At 44.6% G+C, this 6,613-nt stretch overlaps 1 long non-coding RNA gene across 1 annotated transcript; it reads right to left on the bottom strand.

Moving 5' to 3' along the window:
- Positions 1 to 295: 295 nt before the first annotated feature.
- Positions 296 to 1,761, bottom strand: LOC119306437. Its single transcript, XR_005148950.1, has 3 exons — positions 1,581 to 1,761; positions 1,144 to 1,482; positions 296 to 353 (listed from the first exon to the last, which is right to left on the bottom strand). It is a non-coding gene; the product is annotated as an uncharacterized LOC119306437 (long non-coding RNA).
- Positions 1,762 to 6,613: the final 4,852 nt, after the last annotated feature.

Raw genomic sequence — 6,613 nt, 5'->3', positions numbered from 1 at the left:
GAGATATTGTGATATCCCAACATAATCCTGTCCACCATGGAGCAATCTTCAACTTCACCTGCAACTAACAACGCTATAAGAGGGCTGAGCAAACCGGTAACATAGCCAAGCAATGGTTATGCTAGGAAGGGTGAAAAGGTTAGAGGCTGACATGGCAATTTGGGAGGCTTGAAGAGCAAATGATAGGTGGCGCTGCATAGCAATAGAACGAAGCAACTAGAATAACAATGATAGTAGTGAGATCCAGGGTAGCGGTCATCTTGCCTGAAATCCCGCAAGGAAGAAGAACGAGTCCATGAAGTAGACGAACCAACATAGTCGAAAGAATCCTCACAATCGCAACATTGCCGGAACTAAGAAGCAATACCGGAAAGAAACAAACAACATGGTAAACGCACAAGCATAATCATGGCATGATGCACAATCAAGTATGATGCATGACCGGTTTAAAGAGGTATGGCATGACAAAGTGCACAAACAACACTACAAATTAAGTGGAGCTCAATATGCAACGAGTTGCATATTGACAAAACACCACATTGGCATATTTAGTTCGCTCTCGTTTAGGTACCCAACAATATTAAATGTTGCTTTAACATGGCAAGAGGTGAGGCATAATAAAACTACCTATTTAGGAAAGTTTAAATGAGGCCGGAACAACAAACAACAAATCCGGTAAATTCACATATGCATATTTTGAAATTGGTACTGTTCTGCCCTAAAACATATTTTATTGTTGTTAAACCGGAAAATAAAGTGCACCATGTTAAACTAGGCATTTTTCCACCCCATTTACATATAAAGTTTATTTAAAACCGAGCTACAGTTATTTAGTTATGAAATAAATCATTTAAACATGGCATTTAAGAAAATTTAATCAAATAGCATTTTAAACATTTTAAACATGGATGAAAGTGGCATATTATTAATCTACACAAAATTCTAAGCATTTTACATGTTTAAATCATTTAAATCCGATGCACGGTTGTGGAGTTTTTATATGCATGAACAATAGGGGTCAATCTGTAAAACATAAATTCCTAGGTTAAAAGCTAAATTCGCAGATCTGAAAAAAAATGCTATGGGCCGAATCTGCACTTGGGCCAACAGTGGAAGGGGGGGCGCAGCGGATCTGATGCTCACCATGGGCCTAGGCCCAGTAGTTTTTGGCGGCTGAGGGCAGGCCGCGGAGGAGGCTGGGCCGGCTTGAGTCAGCGCGCTGGCCCAGGCGAGAGGAGGCAGGGCGCAGTCAACGTGAGGCACGGGGGAGCGAGCGTCGTGAAGCAGGGGATGCAGGGGCAACAGCAGGGACTTGCAGCGACGCAGAGGACAGGCAGAGCAGGTCGAGGCAGGGGCTAGGCGCGGCGGCAGCTTGGTCTCCGGCGGCGGAGCGGCAACCTGGAGGCAGGGACGAGGCCGGGGCGCAGGGACTCGTGGGATCTGACGGAGACAGCGACGAAGGGAGCAGGGCCGCGGCGGGAACTGCAAGGCCATGATGGGGAAAAATTCGGAGAAGAACCAGAGGGAGGAAAATAAATAGAAGGAGAGGAGAAGGGGGTGCGCGCGGCGGAGGAGCTCACCGGCGGCTTGGCTGCTCTGGGCAGGGCTCGAGTAGCTCAACAGGAAGAGGAGATCCAGGGGCGGCGGAGCTCGACGTGGAGGCTTGCAGTGGCTTCCATGGCGCGGGGAGCACCTGTACAGAGAAGAGAGAGGATGGATGAGAGAGATCGAGAGGAACGGGGAGCACCGGGAAGGAGAAGAAGGGAGCGGCGGTGCTCATCTTGGACGAAGCTCGCCGGCAGCACGGAGATGTGGCGGGGCCAGGCGCCGTTCGCTGCTGCACGGGATGCTCCCACTCGGGCATGAGCGTGGAGGAAGGTGCGGGCGACGAGGAGGATGCAGGGGAGGCGAGGATCTGGCGATGAGGAGACAGGAGGCCTCGGGCGCCATGACTGCAGGGCACGAGGAGAGCTTGGCTGGAGCTGCAGCGGCAGCAGGCAGGGGCGTGATACAGATCAGGCACCGGGCAAGACAGGGAGGAGGAGAAAGGAAGCGGGGCATGGCGCTGGTTGATTGGCGGCAGAAACGAGGTGGATGCAGGATGGATCAATGGCGAGAAGTGGCTGGCGCTGGTTGGCTGCGGTTGAATCGGGAGGATCCTGAGGAAGGAGGCGACAGAGTGGAGCTAGTGGCGGCGGCACGACGGGACAAGGGAGAGGATTTTTAGGGCTTGCCAAAATGGACTAGGGGTGGATGAATATATACATGACGGATTAAGTTAGGGGCTACCTCGTCCCTCCGATCGCAATCGGACGGACGCGAATAAATAGGCTAGGGAGTCCAAATAAGAAAATGGAGATGTTTTCGTGATGTTTGGGGATGATTCGGATCCAACAAAGATGGCTGAGCGGTTCAGTTTCGGGCAGGTTTCGGGCGCGCACGCGAGGGGGCTGCGAGCCGCAATAGAGGTTAGGTGGTAACGGAACGGTCAATGAAGGCAAGGGGTTTGATGAGCTCAGAAAAGAGAGAGAAGAGAGCGGTCCGGTTGATCTGAGAGAAGGTCAACCGAGACACGGAAGCAGCGGCAACTACGAGCAGATACGGGTTTTATGAAAACAACGTCGATGCAATGCGAATGATGACATGAGACGAGATGCATAACAAGAACAAAATGCAAAACAATAGACAAAAACCCAACCACAAAGGAAAAGTTATATCGCATCTCTGGAAAAGGCAAAAGTTGGAGTTACGAATATGGAAAGTTGTATCCGGGGCGTTACAACACTCCACCACTACGAGAGGATCTCGTCCCGAGATCTAGGATGGCACCGGAGAGAAAAGGAAGAGGAAGATAAGAGGTAAACTAAGTTGCTTCTTCGACAAACGAGTGAAACCACGAACCTTGAGAGGTTGAGCAATTAAAAAGAAAGAGTACAACAGAGATGAACGAGATTGCAAACAATCCGTTGAAAAAGAGGAACAAGGAACATTACGAGAACTTGAAGGTTGTAAAGACATGAATCAAGAGTTTAATGGACAAGATAGAATTCGAAACCACTCCAGTTACAACAAGATGAGAGAGGAAGAATTCGGGCAGCACTCCGGTTGAACATGGAAGGAATAGAACATGAGCTTGAGAAGATGGGATGATACTTGATGAAATCAACAACACACTACCTCTGGAACTATTGAAAGAATGGCACAATGGGTAAGAAGGATTTCAGACAGCACTCTGGTTGAAAATAGAGGCAAAACTTGACAAGTTGAAAGAACTTGAATTAGAACACAACACTCCAGTTAAATGGATAAGCACGAAAAACATGATCCTCACAATTCGAGATGATGAGTAAAGAGAGCAACATCACCATGCCTCCAGAAGAAAGAATAGAAGATAGATCATTGGAATAACAGAATGGAGAAGAAATGCCAATTTCTACCACAAAAGAACTTGGAAAGCACCCTTCGAAGAAGGTTATAACGGAGTTGTTGGAAAACCAACAACGAAAAGCACAAGCTTGTTGTGGGCTTATGGCAAACATCTCAAAAAGATGAGGTGACAACCGGCCACTGATGGAAACTGTTAATTGGATTGAGATCAGCAAGGAGATGAAAACTTCTTCGCCGAGATGAGAAGGAGAAAATTCGGATCATTGATAAGCACCACAAAGAGCAACATTCCTTAGGGAAGGCTTTAGGTGAAATCTTTACCAAGATAACTCCAATGAAGGGATTGATAGGTTGAAACGATCTCTTGAACAAGGAGAAAATGATGGATTTAAATATCTCATTCCTGACAACCTGTGAATCATGAAACACGACGAGAAATTGCCAAGAGTGACATAACACCATCTCAGGAGATAAGGTAGAAAGAATTACACTTCTAAATGCAAGATGAAGAATACTTGAGCTCCTCAAATCAAAACATGTGTTGAGCACCATGTTTATTTTAGAGTATAGTTTGGCAGATCATAACTTCAAGAGAAATCTTGAAGAACAATTGAAGAATGAAAAGAATCCTTGATGAACTACCATGTAGACCCTCCATGAAGAACTCCGGTAATAAAAGGATAATAAAAAGAAAGAGAACTTGAAGACACAAGGTGAAGCCTTGCGATGATTTAGATGAAGCTTCCCGACGAGATAAAGCAGAAAACTTGGAACTCCGGAAGAAAAATGAACAACAAGAAACCAAGAATTTATTCCTCCTGAACAAACTCCGAAAGAAAGGATTAATCACTTGGGTGAAACAAGAATAAGAATTATGTTATGCGTATCCTTCACCAATTTAAATTGATGACAAGCAACGGATTTGGCATACTACTTATTCTTCTTGAGGGGTTGAAAAGAGATATAGTGCCAACTTGAAGAAGTTATTGATGGGACCACCGGTGGGATTTGGAAACAACGAATGAATGAATGAATTGATACGATGACGAGTGACGAGAAATCTTGAACGAACCACCGTAAGAATTGAAAATGAAAGTAGCAAAGGCACAATTCATCGGGAAGAATTGGAAAACAAAAGAAGATACTTGAGGGGATTTAAATACATGAGAACAAAGAGGCCATGAACTGATTAGAGGATATTAGAACGATGCACCGGTAAGATTTGGATAACGAGAGCTGAAGGCTGGAATGAATGATTCTGAGATGATGTGCTCCGGAGAAATCAAACTGAAAAGACTCCTGAATAGATTTGGATGGGTATGAAAGGAATTCTCACAATCGAAAACAATTATGAGAGGATGGCATCAAGCTTGAACCATGAATCTTTGGAAAAATGGGTAAGGATTTAAGAGGAACTCTTCTCGGTCTTCAAAATCCAAGAATGACGACGATAAACACCACCATGAATTATTGAGACACTCCAGAATGAAAATTAGAAAGGTTGACCCAACGACGAAAGAATTTGAAAGATCTTGCAGAAAGACATTTGACTGATGATAATTCATTATTACATCAAACTTCGAAAATAATTTGGGAATGGCTCCGGGGAAATTAGAAGAGTCAGGTAAGATCCTGGGAAAAGACCTGTGGGTTAGGGCCCACTCAAAAGAGAACATCATTGAACGATTTTTAAGAGAGATTGCACTGGTTGAATTAAATGGCTTGAATGAGATAACAACCTCGAAATATCTTGAACGGATTGAGAATGGAAACACAAGTCTGGTGAGATATCTTCAGCACTCCAGAACAAATGGATAGGAAGAAGTGAATGATTAAGAGGTGCAACGGCATGAGAAAGCATTAGAAACGAGGAAAGGAATATGATCAACACTGAAAGCTTGAATTGGATCCACCGGAGTAGAAACAACAATGGAGGATGATGAACTTGAAACTGTTGAGCATCTTCATGGGAAATCACCGGATAAGAACATTGAAAGAAAAGAATGAAGAGACTTCCCACAAATAAAAGGATACATGATTAAGAAATCTGAGTCCTTGAAGAAAAAGGGTGGGAGGGCGGGAAAACAAAGGCAACTTGGGGACGGATGAAACAAACACCGGTGAGAAAACTTATAGTTGATCTTGCGGATGTTGAAAATGATCGGATCCACTTGACGAGAAGCACACCGGTTGGAAAAGAATTAACATGACAACCTCAATGATCAAGAAGGATTAGTACTCTCATAGAAATATGAGAACACCGCTTTAAAGGTATGGAATCAACACTTGACTTCGAAGCAACTCGAATACCACAAATAAAACAACACAAAGGATTGGCTTGCAGAAACAGCCGGAACAAATACATATGATAGAGATTTACCCAATCCCATATCATGCATCTGTCGGAAAGATATTCTAGGAGCTACTTGAATTCCCACCTATAAAACTCCCGAAACTTTCTGGTTATGCAATCTGGTGTTGGGGATACAGGGGAAGCAATATATCTCACCCAAACTAACAATCCCTACATCCAGATGTATCCATCCGTCAACACATAACCAAGAAACCTTCGGAAATCGTTTACCTCAACCTTCGAAAAGCATCCGTTATACGAGTTATGGCAATACTCCCGAACTCCCCAGTACTGGGTGACGTCGAGGTTATCTCACCAACAACTGCATAAATGAGATTTTCGATGTCGGCAAAACTCAGGTATTCTAGAACTGCAACGACAAAATTATGACGACAACACCTCGGAGCTCAACTCCCCGGGACACTGCCACAACCCCTAAATGTCAGGAGGCACCAAGAACAATGTTCTCGTCACAAGAATATCGGAACGATCCCAAGATACCCGCGTTATCCCAAAAAAAAATTAGTGAAATTTGAGGAGAGGAAAGACAAAACATCTACGTCAGGAGACCTCACCAGAGCGACGAAGGGGGCTGAGGAGTAAAAAGAATCCTACTCTCCGATATATATAATCCTAAGACTCAAAATAGTTTTCTTCTAGACTCAACAAAGGCCAACAATCAAGGGGGCTCCTATGGTCGGTCGAGGCTCTGATTACCAACTTGTCACGCCCAATATGCGACCCTATCCAAAAGGAACTCGAAGGTCCCACCAAGGATAGACCCGCATATTGAAACGCTTTTGCAAGGTGGATATCATTACATCAACATTACATAATAGGTAGGGATACATACATAAGTCATACAATGCCACA

The sequence above is a fragment of the Triticum dicoccoides genome, chromosome 5B (assembly GCF_002162155.2).
Source record: "Triticum dicoccoides isolate Atlit2015 ecotype Zavitan chromosome 5B, WEW_v2.0, whole genome shotgun sequence".
NCBI classification, from domain to species: domain Eukaryota; kingdom Viridiplantae; phylum Streptophyta; class Magnoliopsida; order Poales; family Poaceae; genus Triticum; species Triticum dicoccoides.
Note: the sequence above shows the minus strand (reverse complement) of the source record. Positions and strands in the feature narration are given on the sequence as shown.